The sequence below is a fragment of the Asterias amurensis genome, chromosome 10, assembly GCF_032118995.1.
Source record: "Asterias amurensis chromosome 10, ASM3211899v1".
Lineage (NCBI taxonomy): Eukaryota > Metazoa > Echinodermata > Asteroidea > Forcipulatida > Asteriidae > Asterias > Asterias amurensis.
Genome location: NC_092657.1, coordinates 10,104,362 through 10,123,177, shown reverse-complemented (window position 1 = coordinate 10,123,177; position 18,816 = coordinate 10,104,362). Strand labels below are relative to the sequence as shown.

At 40.9% G+C, this 18,816-nt stretch overlaps 1 pseudogene; it reads left to right on the top strand.

Annotated features, from left to right (window-relative positions):
• Positions 1-7,802: 7,802 nt before the first annotated feature.
• LOC139942643 (uncharacterized) lies at positions 7,803-18,177 on the top strand (annotated as a pseudogene).
• The last annotated feature ends 639 nt before the right edge of the window (positions 18,178-18,816 follow it).

Genomic DNA, 18,816 nt, shown 5'->3' with positions numbered 1-18,816 from the left:
TCTGTCGATTTTGTTTAGGTAGTGCGTAGCCCGAAACAACTGACAACTACATTTGACGATACTTCGCATCGTATTGAACTCTTGCCACCTTGGCTGAACTCTTTTCGAACGTTAATTTTGTTTTATCTCATTTGATTGTTTTTAAATCTGTTTTCTTAAACACAAAGCGGGACGCTTTGAATTCAAAGAGGGGGGCAGTGTTACGAACCTCACATTGATCCCTGTGCCTTACTAGCGCCCTCTTTTGACCTAATAACTAATCAATGTATTGACTTGAGATCAATGTTCGATTCGATATAATCTAGAATTGCTTAGCTCTTACTTCCACCTACGTCACAAGGACCCTCTGTCCAGTCAGCACAATTTGATGTCGGACCCTGGATCGTCCGAGGGCCAGTGCTTCTCCCACTCATGCATATTCAGTGAAGCTTTGTTTGCAACCTAGTAACCACTCCCTCCGCACACGACGCAGAACTTTGTGCTTTATCAATTGCCTGTGTACAAGAAGCAATGCCATAATGACGTGCGTAATGATAGCACACGAACCCTAATGCCATAAGGTTGCGTGCTAGTGGAAGCCATAGCCTCACGCACGTATTTGTTGTACACGAAATACAATGCCATGCCAATGTGCGTAATCATTTGTACACGAAGTGCAATGCTATGCCAATGTGCGTAATCATTTGTACACAAATACCATGCCGTGTCCTTGTACACACACTCGATTGCGTGTATTCCTTATGTAGTTGCATTTTGTACACAGGTGATTTAGCGTGTAATTCCCAATGTAATATCCTCATGCACATTCTTAATTGTACACAAGCAATGGCAAGCCCCGTCTTACTCTCAACTGTCAATCACTTTAACCTTACTACCCACAACTCCTTATTTGGGTTATCAACTCGCCACGTCCGACGACCTTCCAGCGTTGCAATCTTCAATTGGTCAAGACCCCTTATTGGCTTATGTTTAATTCATTTCTATACTCCAGCTTTCTATAAAAGCCCAGGATTTTCCTCATTCGGGGCAGAGACGGAGAATAGAGGGCATGTTATGATGTTGAGAAGTAACAACTCCAGACAATAACTCGATGTATACTCCGAGTAAATGCTCCAACCACATTCCAGATATTATGTTCCAGATATTAGTACTCCATAGACCCAGTACCTCAGTTCTCCTTTTTATGATTAGTGGCTTATAAACCGAATATTAACACTAGTGGCATTATTGCGCTACTACATCACATGTTGTAATGTCATAAGTGATTCAGCTGTGATTAAATTACCAGTTCATGTTGTCAGTAAAGTCAGACTCTTGCAACTTTATTGTCTTCCTCGTATGTGATAGGCCAGCACACTCGCCTCATGCGAGGAATGCAACAGTTCTAATTAGAGAGTGCATCAAGGTTGTTCATTTACCAGAGGGTGAGCGGGGGGGGGGGGGCTAGAAAGAGAAAGTGTTTATCCGGGGGGGGGGGAAACTAAAATTAGAAAATGGTTATATAGGGGTTATACCAATTAATGTAATGTAGTTTTCTTTGTGTTACCCTCAACAATGGACATTTAAAAATGGTTATTATTTAGCCCTGTCACATAACCACTAGAGTACTGGCACCTGTGAATGGAGTAACCACTGAAGTACTGGCACCTGTGAATGGAGTAACCACTGGAGTACTGGCACCTGTGAATGGAGTAACCACTGGAGTACTGGCACCGGTGAATGGAGTAACCACTGAAGTACTAGCACCGGTGAAGGGAGTGACCAACCTACTAAGGGGCAGTTCATCTGCACTATCATCACTTCCTTCATCTTCAGTTGTTGCTATAAAAGCAAATAAATTATATATAAATAGACTTATTTATTACAACAGCAGATCAAAACACTCTTCAAAATTAAGAAACAGTTTTAAGGTACATGGTGACATGAACCTGAGTGTTTGCCAAACATAAAGCTTGAAAATAATAAAGTTAACATTTTTGTACCTCCTCATTGCAAAGAGAAAAAACCAGTTGCTTTCTTTGTCTCAGGAAGTATCGGTGAATAGAGTAGCCACTGGAGTTCTCGCACTGGTGAATGGGGTAACCACTGGACTACTGGCACCGGTGAATGGAGTAAACACTGGAGTACTGGCACCTGTGAATGGAATAGCTACTGAAGCACTAGCACCAATGAATCGAGTAACCACTGGAGTACTGGCACCTGTGAATGGAGTAACCACTGGAGTACTGGTACCTGTGAATGGAGTAACCACTGGAGTACTGGCACCTGTGAATGGAGTAACCACTGGACTACTGGCACCGGTGAATGGAGTAGCAACTAGAGTACTGGCACCTGTGAATGGATTACCCACTGGAGTACTGGTTCTGGTGAATGGAGTGACCACTGGACTACTGGCACCTGAGAGTGGAGTAGCTACTGGAGCACTAGCACCGGTGAATGGAGTAACACCGGAGTCCTGGCACCTTTGAATGGAGTAACCACTGGAGTACTGGCACCTGTGAGTGGAGTAGCTACTTGAGCACTAGCATCTGTGAATGGAGTAACCACTGGAGTACTGGCACCTGTGACTGGAGTAGCTACTGGAGCACTAGCACCGGTGAATGGAGTAACACTGGAGTACTGGCACCTGTGAATGGAGTAGTCACTGGAGTACTGGCACCTGTGAATGCAGTAACCACTGAGTACTGGCACCGGTGAACGGAGTAGCCACTAGAGTACTGGCACCGGTGAATGGAGTAGCCACTAGAGTACTAGCACCGGTGAATGGAGTGACCAATCTACTTAGGGGCAGTTCATCGGCACTATCATCACTTCCTTCATCTTCAGTTGTTGCTATAAAAGCAAATAAATTATATATAAATAGAATTATTTATTGCAACAGCAGATCAAAACACTCTTCAAAATTAAGAAACAATTTTAAAGTACATTGGACATGAACCTACAAGTTTGCCAAACATAAAGCTTGAAAAAACATAAAGGTATCATTTTTGTACCTCCTCATTTCTAAGAAAAAAAAAGTAGCTTTCTTAGTCTCAGGAAGTATACGCACCGGTGAACAGAGTAGCCAAAAATATGTGTTCTGAGCTAAAAGTATTATGAACAACTGAAACTGAACTAAAACTGAACTACACCGGTCATTAATATCATTAGAATTAGACAGACCGGACCCGAGTGTGCAGAGTACAGATGGGGAAAAAAGTCATTAACACAAACAATGTGCTATAACTAGTTGTTCACTTTAAAACATTTAACAAGCAACAGCCACATTGGATCACACACCAATATTCATGGAATAAGGCATTGCCTACATTTTACAAGCAATGACATGACATTTAACCTACGTTAGGCCTCCATAAGACCATACATCATAACATTAACAAAAAGTTTGTTACCCAACTGTCGTTTTGATTTTTGAGTGTGTATGTTCGTCGTAAACTAAATTTACAGTAACAAACGAACATACGAAGTCATTAGCAAATGATGAAGAGAATATCATTCGATTAACAATTGAAATAGTACTTACAAAAGGTTGCCCTTTCATCAACTTCGGAAGATTTTCTTGACGACCGTAGGTACCTGACTGGCGTGCACTAGCACTAAGCGAATAACGTCTGAGCGTAATGTTTGGATTGAGTCTAGTTACAAGACTCTCAAAAAGTATAGTCTTTTTCGAGTCGCTTTGACTTGTGAAACTAATGATTGTTAGGCTAACGACAAGATTTACAGATGTATTTATTTGTATACCTGTAAACAAACATGATGTGTCACTCATTCTTATCATAATAGGAACATTTTAAACGTTATAAGCATATAGTGTGACCATAGGTCACTTTGTGCTGTTAGATTTTGTCATTATTGAACAACACGCACGACAACTTTGTTGTAGTTGGGTCACTTTGTTATAACCCAGCGCATTGCATTTACATTTTCAAAAAGTGACCTAACTCGATGCGTCATTTTGTGATGTTTTTTTTTCATTTTTCCTGTTATGTCGTTTTTTCAAATTAGCTTAATGAGCATACTAGAGAAGTACTCGTCCCCAATTTTTCACAGATTGAAGCTTTTGATGTATTTGTCAAATTTCCGTGAAATTTGTTTTTTGCCAAAAATTCATTTAGGTCGGTTCGTGGTACGAGCGACGAAGTTTATCTTCCAGTCTCACTTGCAACATGCAAAATTTAAAACTCCAGAGCATTATTTCAAGACGAACAGCATTCACGCGCACAAAGTTTAGAATGTAACTTTTGTACCGTTTGTATACGGAGCGTGACAAAATGACATTTCACAATAGGCATTAAGTAATAAAAATAGAGGAAGTAGGATATAAAACAGAGCTCGTAGCATATATGTTTTTATGTACCTCACATATAGAATACTCTGTTCTGATTGGTTAAAAAGGGAGTCATGGAAATAGCTTTGCCCGCTTTTTCTTTCAAGATGACGTTATATTGACTTTGCCCGGAGCATAGTCAATCGACTCTGCCCGCCCTGGAAAAACATGGATCCGTCTAAACACACTGTACTGTAGGTAGCGCAAGTGTTTGATGCGTTGTATACGTTCGTTGTGTCACGTCACAAACTACATGATCTACAGCTGTGAGCTTTATTCGCAGACGACCTTCAACGTAGTTGTTTGTGTAGGAAATTTAATTGTGTGGGAAATTTTATTGTTTGTGTTCATGCCAAACTCGCAACGTAAAATGGCTGAAGCAAGATTTCATCTACGTCAACAGAAACATCAGGTTGATTCATGTGGTTGTTAATGAGCTTTAGATAGTCTTCAAAGGTTTTTACAGCGTATTTTATCAGCTGCTTTGTGCATTTGCTGGCATCTATTCTCTCGTACTTTGATTGTTATCCAGTGGTGTTGGATTGGTATATTTTACCCCTGAATCCCTGAATCATTACACTTTATACATTTCAAAATCAAGGCCCAATTCATGGAATCTTTGAACCAATCAGATTAGAAGAATCTATATTATTTAATATATAAAAAGTAATATTGACTGCTTAGTATTTGGGGGAACAGTTGAAATTATAGGCCCTCGGTGATGTCAAAACCATGACTATGCCCTCAGCTTCGCTTTGGGCATACACCTTTGACCTATGATTTCAACTGTGCCCCTCATGGCAGTCAATATTTCCATTTTATCCCCCTAGTAGTTCGAGCTTCTGATTGGTGGATTACCGCGTACTGGAAGATAACAGTCCAAGGAAGGAGACTCACATGTGGAAATCCAACATAATTTACTTTTTGAGCTTAAAATAATAATAATCAGACCTTTGTTTCTGAGGAGCGCGATCGCGCTCCTACCGCGCTCCTGGGTCTGTCTTGGCGTGCGCGATGGACAGCGCTTCTCGATCATCAAGGTGTATTAACAAATACCTTGGACGGTTTCAAGTCTCTGATTGGTCAAAACCCCGTCATGTGTAAGAGTGTTAAAGGTGGTATAAATACCGGCTTTGGAAAATAGTGAATATATGTGGCTACTAAATCAGCATACATTGTGTAAACCTTGCGCGTTGCACTGTATCGAACACTTATTTATATCCCTGTTAGTTTCTTTGTAACTTCGCGCACTTTTGCGTACGCGCGCTGAAAATTTATCAATTTTTGAGTGCGCGTGTAATATGTGTAAACTTACGCCGAGCTCATGCGCGCGTTTTAATGCACAAAGAACGGATATCGTCCAATCATTTGCCTCCTTTGACCCCAGTGAAGGCGCTGAACAGATAATTATTTAAAAGAGTCACTGGTCTCAAAGATCAATAATGTGATTAACAAACGAAAGAGATGGGAACCATCAATTGCTCAAATATGGCCCCTGAACATGTCTGGAAGTACCGCCGAGAGAAAAGTCGCACAATTTGGACAATTTTAGCCGTTTAATTCGCCCAAAAAGGTATTTATTAATGGGAATAACAGTGCCTCCAGCTCGGTCCGTTAACAGCGTCAGCCACCAACCCGGTCATTACCACGCAGTGAAGACCGGGTTCTTGCACTATTATTCCCTAATTAGTATTTTATTCATAGTTCGACCGTGAACGGCAGCAGAATAAATATATTGGTTATGTAAACATTGGCACAGACCACACCTTATTAGCAAACATTTTTTCGTTGTGGATATTTTTACGTCCGTGACAAACACGAAACGATTTTACCTGCATTAATTCTACCTCCATGTTTTTAACATAACGCATTGGCCCCTAAACTCATGCCAACCGGACTCGACTCGATGATGCACTTACATGGGAGCTCGCTCCTCCCTGGGCAGTCGCCAACAACCGCCTATCCCGTTTTTAATTGGCCAAAGTTTTTGAGTCAACGGCCTTGTTTATTTACAAGCCAATTACGTATCGAGTTATTGCCCTGCCAAGCCACATTGCATTGTTTGTGCGAGCGGGTATTCGCCGACACAATCACGGCGTCAAGCAAAAACAAACCACAGAAGAAAGGCAACAAAGTTCAGTTGGCAACTTTTATGAGGTGGGATTTGTCGACATTTGGCTTCGAAGTCGAAGAAGAGGATGGAAGGCTGTGAAAATGTTGTGCAAAGTGTGCAGCAAGCACATAGACAGGATAAAGATCGACGGAAGAATAAGAGGGGCGGCAACAGCGTACATCCAATCATTTGCTGACGGTACAAACTTTGTAACAAAGCATACTGCCCAAAGACATCTGCAATCAAAGGTAGGTGAACTTGATTAAAGATATATATAACATTTAGTAATTTTTTTTTTTTTAAAAGTTCTACTTCAAGGTAGACTAAGTAATCAATTTATTTTCTCTGCCAAGTTGTCCGCTCTTGTTTGTTATGGCCGGCTAGCGAATGACAACGACACACTCAATATTGATGCCATTTCATTCCATTACTCCATCCACGTGCTGAGCTGGATGCCCACAGTGTATGTGATGTAGGACAACTTGTCACTAGTATTGAAAATTTTATTGAAAAAAACATGCCGCGTAGTGCGATTGTGTTCAAATTCTCCCAACCGTGGCACTGGTTTTCGGGATCACAGAATGCCTAGGACTTAATGTGGCCCATAAGTTATCAAGCAAATTTGGCCAGCGGTTATAAAATATAAAATATATAAAATGTCGCGTGCTGTATGCGCAAAGGACTATGGGGCGATTTTTTACGCAAATATTATGTGTACAGTGTGTACATCACACACACGTTGACTTTATGGTACTACTATGTTTTGTAAACACAGTCACATAATAAGTAGGCCGTCATGAAGGCAGTGGACACTATTGGTAATTGTCAAAAATTAGTCTTCTCACGTGCTGTATCTCAACATATACATAAAATAACAAACCTGTGAAAATTTGAGCTCAATTGGTCGTCGAAGTTGCGAGATAATGAAAGAAAAAAAAACGTGTCACACGAAGTTGTGTGCGTTTAGATTTCGAGACCTCCAATTCTAAATCTGTCTCAAAATCAAACTCGTGGAAAATCACTTCTTTCCCGAAAACTAATCCGCTTCAGAGAGCCGTTTCTCACAATGTTTTATACCATCGACCTCTCCCCTTTACTCGTCACCAAGTAAGGTTTTGTGATAATAACTATTTTGAATAACTACCAACAGTGTCCACTGCCTAAACTCACGAATGCATCTACTCGTCTTTATTGAGGGATCAGAGTAAGTTTACTTAGTAGGTTGGGTTGAAACTGATGTACTGGCGGAAGCTATTCGTTCCAAGATAGCATCAATACTGCATCGATCAGTCACCTGCCTTCTCCATTCTCAGTGATGGATCCCAAGCCAGAAAGACTTCGAATGAGAAGGAGTTAGTCATGGTGCGTGTTGTCAAAGCGGGAATGCCAGTTTCCTTTGTTGCAGCTCTTGAAGGCGTGGATCCTTTTCGAGATGTCACAGCAGCAAACCTCCACGAATGCCTGAAGAATACTCTCGAGACCAAGTGGATCCTGGATCCTCGGATTTCTAGTAAGGCCTTGGTATCTGCCACTGCTGATGGAGCTTCTGTAAATACAGGTGGGATGAGTGTGAAATTTGTGTATTTTATTGTAAAATTTACAATACAGAATGCCCCAAAGCTTTTTAATTTCCATCTACTACTTGGGACAGAGGGACTGAGATTGAGGCTATTTACCTAGTTTAAAGAATAGAAATTATATATAGCCGCCAAATAAAATATTTTCTTTAAATTAGGTAAACTGACTTCTTCTGGAAAAATGCACACACGATTAATGCAATTTCATTAACTTCAATTCTGTCAACCATTGTACTATTCACTGAATTTTTAATAAGTTATTAAAAATGTATTTAAATTGTTCTCATTATTTCTGATACATGAATAAACAATGGTCTCCCGGTAAAACTCTGTGATGATGAGCGTCCATGGTTAGTCATGATACATTGCGTATCCCATCGCCTCGAATAGGCTGTTAAAGATAGTCTCACCAAGGCTAAACAGCTTTTAACAGGTCAAAGATTTGATGACGGTTCTCTTCTATCTCATGAAGAGATCTGGCCGATTCAAACGTCACTTCACATCAACTGCACAGGCTCTGAAGGTTCAAGTTTGGCACTCGTTTTGTTGCTCACCAATTAAATGGTGTCAGTTGAAATGAGCCAAATGAATTTATGTTGCGTTTCTTCATGGTTTTATTTAAAGGTCGCCATCCGTGCATCTGGTGTGACGTTGTCAATGCTGATATGGCCAAAGAAAGGTAGACGCGTGAAGCGAGAACGACTGAGAGTCTGCACAGGGATAGTCACCGGTTCATCGCTGATGGAGGCCTTATCAAGAATGCGAAACTATACCACAACACAATCCACAAGCCATTTTTCGCAATCCCAATCTCTTCAGTATGTAGTTTATTAAATATGTCACACTATGTTCATTGTAAAATAACATGTTTTTGTGTTATCTTTTACAGTACCTGTTTTTTTATCCCCAGGTATGTCCTCCTGGTCTTCATATTAGCTTGGGGATCTGGTACAAGTTGTACACCGTGTTTGAAGAGCAAGGCAAGAGGCTGGTTAGGCAATAGCTTTAGATCTTGCTGCGTCAGATGCTGCAGCTCACATTGGAGATGGTCCTTACTACCTACACATTACCAAACTGTCGGACGTTCATGCAGCCAAGCTCAGAGCAACTGCCATCAGATATGAAATTGAATAACTGCAAGATCAATTAGCAGTATTCGAACTTCTCAACAACAATAAGTTCATCGACACATCACAAGTCGTCTCTGATGTAAACAAACAGATGAACTCACTTAATACAGAACTCAGAATCAAGGTAAATATCTATATTTAACAGGCCATTTAAATACATTCATTAAACATTAATAAGACCTCATTAAAAAAAATTATAACTTATGTTTCTGATGTAGGAAGATCTGGAAAGGACCAAAGTTGATCAACTGAAAAGCTTCCACAATTTTCTCGTGAGAAGATTAGATGATGCGCTTTTGCAGATAAAAGTGAGAAGACAAGCCTATTACTCCAACACCTTTGTGGGCAACCATGTGCATAAGTGCCTGATGGTAAGACTACAAAATATGTACTACGCAATTTAGTTTTCCACTTGATAATATCTCAACATTTTTTATTAATCACACACATAACATCGACATATAACACAAGCCGTGACTGACGAGGTAACAAAGCTTTGCCCTCCCAAACTTGAAGAAGCAGCCAGATTAGTAGACAAATTTTATACTATCTTCAAGCTTTTTGCAGATTGTCCCAATTTGTGTAGTACAGCAGAGTTCCTCAGTGAACCTGAAGTTTCCCTACTTGGCAAGTGAAATTAATCTAAATTCGTTTGTTTTGCATGTCAAACAATTTGATAAATAATATTTGTATATTTAATTGATGAAATAAAATGTTATACTGAGTATCCATTCGTATTTTATTTTAATCAGATGAGAACATCAAGCAATTCCTCAGGTTCTACAGACGTGAATTTCCAAATGGTACAGTACCTCCAAAGTGTCACATTCTTGAAGAGCACTGCATACCCTTCATTCGGCAGACACATTGCGGACTTGGACTGCTAGGTGAGCAGGGCGGGGAATCTATGCACGCCGCCTTCAATTTTACTGCTAAGAAGATTCAATGGAGCAAAGAACAGTCTCAGCAAAGACCCTGACCTCTTCAAGCTCACCTGCATCATAAAAGAGCACCACCTGAATGTAATTCCAACGATAAGCAGTCTCCGTTGTAAATCTCAGCCCCGCAAACGCAAAGTCCAAAGAGTCAGTGTAGTTAAGTTTTAACCAAGTAATTTTTTTTCACAAAAGTGAAGTCTCACTCAAGTAATTTTCACTCGAGCCAAGTTGCAAGTCAGTGAAATTGGCGACTTGGGTCAAAGTCACTGACTCGATCGATGTTTTGTTGGTTTTGTACATGTACATGTATAAATCAATGGCGGTTAAATAAATGGCAGTTATTTGTTAAGGAATTTTAGACTCTTGGTCTTTGTTTCTTGGTCGACTGGCAATGGTGGTATTATGCCAGTATAATTTAATTTTAAATAAAATGTGTTTATTTAAAAAATTCTAACAATAACATTTATTGTTAATATTACTTTACTATAGACCTAAAAAGCCAATACCTAGCCAGTTTGGTTAGAGAGGAAATTAACAGGGTCTATGATCCAACATGGAGAGGAAGCCCGTCACGTACTTCTTGCGGTTTTTAAAAATGGCTTATTGTACAGTAACACATGTGCCACGGTTGTTTGTATGTAACACATGTGTCATGGTTTCCCCCATGTTCAGTACTTACCTGCGTGCTGTCCATTGAGTTTTCAAGTCTGGTTTCATCACGATGGTGTATTCGGAAATCTCGTCTTCCCCTTAATGGCTAAGTTTTCGACATGAAAACTTCCACAGATCAGCTACGGTGTCTTCAAGAAACCCATATTGTCTTCCTCTACAAGATTCTACTCTAACGAAAAATTTTGATGGATGTTGAGATCGTTTTTGTCGCCGAGTTTGCTTTGGCTAGACCGTTGTAGGAGCTTATGTTGCAGAGTGGACTCCCGCCAATCACGTAGGACTATTTTTAAATATTCATTCATGATATATATATGGTAATATTAAAGCAAGTAGAAGCGCCCGAGTTGACCACGAGAGGGCGCTTTCTTTAGAAGACACTGCGCGCAGCACGTAAAACTAAATGTCGCAACGAAAACAGCGGTGGGGCATCGTCAATCGACTATGCCCGCCCTGGAAAATAATGGATCCGTCTCAACACACTGCATTCCTACATGTATGTAGATCGCGCAAGTGTGTGTGTATACGTTGTATACGTTCGTCGTGTCACGGCGCCAACTACATCCAACTATAGCTGTGACCTTTTTTCGCAGACCGAGGGAGTACGAGAGATAATAGATGCCGCCAACAGCAAAAGCACAAGGCAGCTGATAAAATACGCCGTAAAAATCTTTGAAGACTTTATGGAGCTCTTTACAAGGATTTGCAAGAGGTTGATGAACTGCCCAGTTCTGAGCTCGACGAAATCGCTGGTAATTTTTTTTTAACTAACATGTGTTGACTACAAATATTTATTGATAAATAAAATATGCTAATAACTACATAAAACAATAGTATGCTTTGACCCGAAAATTCTGCAATAAGTTTGGTTTTAAGTTAGTAACGGAATTTGTTTTAATTTCGAGATAAATTCCTGGAGTGATTATCTGTGTTGATCATTATTGACTGAGTTATTATTGTTTTGGTTGGCTAAAGATCGTTTATTATTATTTTGTTCTTTGTGATATGATCAGATGATTATGAATTAAAGCAAATGTTTTTGTTGGGACCAAGGAGTAATTTTGACGATTGTTTGATTGTTTGTCTCTAAAATATTTTATATAAAAAATGGACGGAAGATGTTGTCCTTAGCGGTAATTAACTTTTACCAAAATATTGATTTCACATTAAAATTGACATTCTCGTAATATTGATTTTTGTTTTTCAAGTCCTTAAGTATTATTATTAATTTGTATCTCAACGAACAATATACCCTTTTGAGGAATACACGTTGAATGAAGCTGCGAAGTGACTCGGAAGAGTCCATTGTGTACTGACCAACCTGTCTGGTGTTCATGAACCACTCAGGCGTACCCGCGGCCAGAGTGATCAGAGATTATCTCCTCGTGGCCGGCCACGAGGCAGTCTTGCTCCAGCACCCTCATGGTGAGCATCTATCTGTCTGGGTTTGCAAGCTGGCGAGAGACTCAAACCACACTTCAAAATGTCTGTTTCCTCATATTGTGTTAACTGCCCCAAAACAGCCTTTACCGAAACCAATATGAGAAACATAAGGTCCTCTGTGAAAGTTTCAGAAAGGTTTTCGGGAAAGTAATTACGCCATTGAAATATAGACAACAATTCTATGTTCTTAATGTAAAAAAGTGTTGGATGCCAACACCGTCCCAAAGAAAAAATGAATCCAAAAGACACTTCCATCAAACCAAGACCACTGACGAATACATTGTAAAGCGGCCGAAGACAACCTTCAAAACGACCACTAAGAAGTTAATTGACGAGTCCAAATATCGGGGGTTTGGGCGGAGCTCGGGGGAGTTGTGATGGCGGGGGGGGGGGGGTGGGGGGGACACCAGTTATCATTGAAAATACTTTCGATTCAATGTTTACGGTCATACACGTTGATTGCTATGGATGACGTCCAAGTGGTGAGTTAATCAATGACGGACCGAGTCAGTAAGTGGATGGGAACAAATTTGACATATTGCGTATTGATTCTTTGCTTTTTATCGAAGAACTTTTTGACTGTTCTTTCGGGTTAAGTTTGCCTAATGGGTTTTAGGTATTTTATGGTCATTATTGAGATTAGTTACATCTACTTATTTGTTTCTTCCCGGGGTGTCCTTCTTTGGTTATTATAACATTAGGCCTATATCAGATATAAGACTGGAGAATCTAAAGCATTGGTGATAAATTAGGAAGTAGTAATAATGAGTTGCTTGTTTTTTTATATTTTCAGGCTTATACAGTGTCTACTAAGAGTAAACACAACCAAGAAGATGTCGATATCTTTGGTTGGGATCTCAACATGGAGCGATTGCAAGCATTTGCGTGGAGAGATGTAATCGAAGAGGCCACTACAACTTTGTACAAGGTACCCTGAGTGTTGAGCTATGGCGACAGGGCTGCTCGCACAAGTTGTTCCAAACGCCCAAAGGCCTAGGAATTTCTCAAGGGGTGCAAACTGTACAAGGCCACATTGATTGCCTCGCTGCTGACCATGACAACAGTCTGGTCTTGTGGAAAACTTCCGTCGAGGTAAGCTTGCAAGATACGAGACACAGTAAATATCGAGATGGGCGGATGGACACTAGTACAATAAATTGATATAACAGTTATATGATGATGCACTCCCATTAACAAACTTAAAGTCTTTTCTCCCACAGTCTAAGGATCAAAGAAAAAAGGGAAAGTACCGGCTTTCCCACAGAGATGATAGTGGTTTTGGTGTTTGTTGGGACAATGTCCAAATCAACCCACACTAAACACCAGAGCAAGGACCGAAAAGCAGATTTTCTGCTCTGGGCTCGGTCCTTTGCCCACAAAAACAGAGTGCCAACCCTTCACCTGAAAGACACAAGAACCACCCCTGCGTGTCAACTGATCCCAGACGTTCCGCGTCTCCATGAGAAGTACAGAAATCTGAACAACCTCATGGTATTCCTCGTCATGAAGATCTTTGACCAGCTCCCTGTCATGACTAACACTGCTGACATGGCCAAGAAGCGCGATGTGGTAAGTTCAGTGTTTTTAATGTTAAAACTAGAGAGCAAATTTACTGTTTATAAACACCGTAATGGTAAATAACCCACAAGGCACTGTCACTGGTCCACTTTTGTTTTTGTTGTACATCAACGACCTGCCAAACAACATCACCTCTCAGACCAGGCTTTTTGCAGATGACTGCTTGCTTTACACCCCAATTGCTACCAACGGGGACACCAGCACCTTGCAGAACGACCTGAAACTCTTGGAAACCTGGCAAGACACTTGGTTAATGAACTTTAATCCAAGCAAGTGCTGCACCATGACCATAGGCAAGAGAAACCCACCCCAGCATGAATACACATTTTGCAATCAAGTCTTGGACAGCGTCTCATCTCAAAAATACCTTGGTGTTCATATATCTAATACCCTCAGCTGGAACATCCATGTTCAGGAGTCCATCAAGAAAGCTCAAAGAGTGCAGAATGTTATCCGCAGGAATTTGTGGAGCTGTAACAGTGAAGTGAAATCAACTGCTTACGCCAAGCAGCAAGGTTTTGCACAGGAAACTACAAAAGGGATACGGGAACTGTTACTAAACTTCTAGATGACTTGGGATGGGACACACTACAGAACAGAAGAAATCAACAGAAATTATGTATGCTCTACAAGATGAAAAATGGTTTGGTTCACATTCCACTTCACAACTATGTTCAGCCCAACACCAGGGATACAAGGGGAAACAGCCAAAAGTTCACTCAAGTCAGCCATAAAGCCCGGGCCTTCAAAGATTCATTCTTCTTATCAACTGTTAAACTCTGGAACTCATTCTCGTCGGCTGCTGTGAACAGCACAACCCTAGCTAAATTCAAGGGACATATAAGCAACAACAAATACATGTAGTAGTCTATTTCCACACGCAGTGCGCAAGTTAGCGTAGATGTATCCGGCAGGATATTTTGCTGACTAAACCAATGGAGATGGAGATGGAGACTCCAAAAAAGTACTAATGAGGAGAGGTTGGTAGTATAAAACATTGTGAGAAATGGCTCCCTCTGAAGTAGAGTAGTTTTCGAGAAAGAAGTAATTTTCCATTAATTTGATGTCGAGACCTCAGCTTTGAAAATTGAGGTCTCGAAATCAACCTTTTAAACGCACACAACTTCGTGTGACAAGGGTGTTTTTTTTATTTTATTATCATCTCGCAACTTTGACAACCAATTGAGCTCAATTTGTCACAGGTTTGTAATTTTATGCATAATGCTGAGATACACCTAGTTAGAAGACTGGTCTGTGATCATTACCAATAGTGTCCTTTGTCTTTAACATAGAGCCAGCCCATTTTGTTTATTGCATATTAATTATTTGCCAACTATGTTTAATCGGGTAAACTTAGGAGTCCTTGAGGCTAACCCCTCATCAACTGCTGGCGTTATTAAGATAATGAAACATCTTCACTCCTATGAGCCTAGCCTTGATCAAGGCGCTACAGCCATCCGCGATCTGCAAAATCCCAGTCCCCATCACTGAATTCCGCCAGCGCACCCCCATACATAACACAGTGCATACGTGTACAGTGTACACATACGTACTGTACATGTACCATCTGTATACGGTACACTTACGCGGGTACAGGGGTACTTTCTAAGTAGCGCCTTGATGGTTTTGTAACTGCCAAAATTTAGGGCGGAGCTCATTATGCTAATGTATACTAACAACCTGTTCTCGTTGGTTGTTGGTTGACCTATAAACTCTCGCTGCGATGTCAATCACAACGTTCTGCAAGCACTCGCACACATGTGCTCGTGGCTGTAGTTGCAATGGCGGCGGGCGAGGGAGAAATCCCTACTAGTAAAACGAAACTGTAAGTCGCTGGAAATCAGTGGTGTATAATTTGCAACACAACTAAAAAAAATTTAAACAAAATATCAATCATGGGTTGAGAAATGGAAGGAAGAAAATTAGACCATGTGAAATGTGTTTGAGAAAGGTTAAAACAGTATCCAGGTGTCATGGGTTTCCGGCAAGATGGCTACTTGGTAAGAATTCTTAGGTGTTGGGCATAATATGTACAGTACAACGCAACCCATCCCATTGAAGCACAAACACAGACCAGATGAGATAAAGAAACCCAGCTGTTTATTTTGTCTTAATGTAGACATATGTTATTTATTACGTGGCTCGCGGTAAATCAAAGTTGGGGATCGAGAATATGTGTTGTCAAAAACATACAAGATGGTAGAAGATGGCGTGTGGCTGAAATGGGCTGAACAACAACTACAAGTGAAGTTCAATTTCATAAACTAACTCTTGCCATACTAGTACTACACTACAAGGTTACACTAATAGTACAGCAGCTTCCAATTCAGGGACAAATCTACCAGCTACGATGTAACTATGATGCTATCCCTCGTGTTATAATGAAACGCAAGACAACGGAAGTTGTTCGAAGTTGTTCAATATCATTACCGACCGGGTGAGTCTTGTCCGGCTCACCTGTCCGGCAGCGCATTCAGACCCCTTACAATCATAGCTAAACGTGATACACCACGCTCCCGGCACATCTATAAAAAACACGTAGTACAGTACATGTTATACAGCTAGCGTACACACACATACACAAGGGCGTGGCATGATTGCTAGCAGTAATACGTCATTCTCAATTGCGCCTGTGATTGGACAATGTTTAGAATGACACGCCCACATCATGAATACCCTTTTATCGGAATTCCGATAAAGCTTTACAAACCCATCAAGGCTGTTGTTTGAGCCACGTGTGCGAGGTTGAAAGTAGAAAGACACGACCGTACTCACGACTCACTATACTGTTCTTGCTGTACAATGTATGGTAATGTACATTTTTGTGTATGCACTGCTTGCGTGTGCAAAGCGAACCGGGCCGGGGAACAGCCTTGATCAAAGCTACTATGAGCCGGAACCCAATGGGGAAGTGCTCCCAATTCTCTGTAGTGGAGACGGTGTAAGCATAGAGAGAATGGTTCATGCGACCAGGGCCCGAGCCAATGGGGAAACAAAAAGAAGCCAGCTGCAAGGTGTAGTGGAAACTCCCCAGGAATTCCACAAGGAGATACTGCTACTGCAGTTAAGGGATTGATAGCGCTTTTTGAGCTATTTTGAACATTTGTCCACATATTGACACAATAATATATGACTCTGTGCAAGAAAATCATGAGGTAAATAATGAGCAATTTGCGTTCGTTCTTTCAATCTTACAGGATACAATAAACATGCTGTACAGTGGAAGCAGTACGACGTCCAGAGGGAGCCTTACCCACTTGGAGGTGTTTTACAATCATAAATCCATGAACACGGCCGTCAAGAACAACCTGCAGCATGTTTGGGATTTAATAAAGGTAAGATCATTTCAGCTGTAAAACTTCAACGACAGCTTACACTCCCTCTTCTGCATCCATATCTATCACCCAGTTCTCATAATCTATTAAACAATTATTTAATTTTTTTAAAGTTCACGACAGAGGCATATGTCACCCTTTATGCAAAGACAGTCACCCAACTGGAGAACCTGTCTGATGTGCCAGCCCAGTTCCCACAAACGGGTAGAATGACCGAGAAGGTTGAATTTCTCCGAAAGCTAGTCTAGAAAACTGTAGATTTCTGCTGGATGGGTGCAAAGGGCAAGTGCCTCGACGTCAATATCGCCCACTCACAGTCATACGGGTTTCGTGTCTGTGATGAAGGTACTGAAAGTCAATACATTCATTGTGTTTTCTTCCTTGTGCCATGAGCACCACTTGAAGTGGATGCCGGCGCACTATATTACTGTTCTTATAATGTATTGTTGTTAATTGTTCCAATGTTTTGCGAGATTTTAATTTTATTGGCGACATTTACTAGTATCAGATAAAATAGTTTGTGCACAGAAAAAGAAGATGCCATGATCCAGTGTTGCAGCAACCGTTGCCCCTTCACATGGTACCACCTGTCATGTGTCAACCTTCACGAGGCACCAACTTCCGACTGGTTTTGCAGTGAGGAGTGTGAAGGCGATGGCACTTACTTGTATTGTAAGGTGCCATACACGTAAGGGTGGTGAGATGGTTCAGTGCGCACTGAACGACTCATGTCGGTATCATGAGTGGTACCATAAGTCTTGGTTGTGTGAGAACATGATTCCAGGTAACTTTTTACTTTTATTTTCGATGATCCAAACAAATGTGTAGCGCAGTAGCCACTAAAGAAGAGGTTATTATTAGTGGAAAATATTGGCTTCAGTTTTCCCTACTCTTAAGGTGACCCAATATCAGGATGGAACTTTTTGATGACACTGACCTACAACCGTATGTTTTGCCCTTTTTATCAAAACACATGGGAACATAATTGATGGAGATTTATCTAAATCATTCATTCTTGTTTGTGGCGTTTAGATACGTGGTACTGCTGTGACGAGTTTGCTTGAGAAGCAGCCAAAACGAGACAGATATGATATGACCCGATGGGGGGCTTGCAGAAAAATAGTAAAAGGCAATCCACCTTCCAATAGATATGCTTCAAAGATCCCGAGGGAGTTCAACGCTGTGCGCAAATTAATCTTGGTTCCAAGACCATTGGTGTTGCGCGGTCACTATGCACGGCAAAAACTGTACACGCTTGTAATGAACGAACGCTAGCGGGCGCTCTGTTTCTCTGATTTAGATCTCACCATGGTCTTGAATATTTGCAACGACGGGTCTTAACTTTTTTATTGTTTTTCGGCAAATCTCCCCCGACTTTCCGGTGGAGCCAATCAGAGGCTGTGCAGCGGTTGGCTCATGAATAATAATCAATGTTGTGCATGCAGTGTACAATGCATGCAGTAAGTGCGTTGCATGACTTTTGCTTTACTCTGAATGTGTATGTGGGTTAACGTTTTTATCGGAGTATAATAATATCCAGATCAGTAGGATTTTAAACTTTGCATGGTGGAAATACGATAAACATGTAGAATTAAGGTTTGCGGTAACACCACAAACCTTTCTATTTATATCCAGATACAGACTTCTGCATTGCCATGATCGTGGGGTTATGCTCCCGACGTGACTGGTTACTGAACCAATTT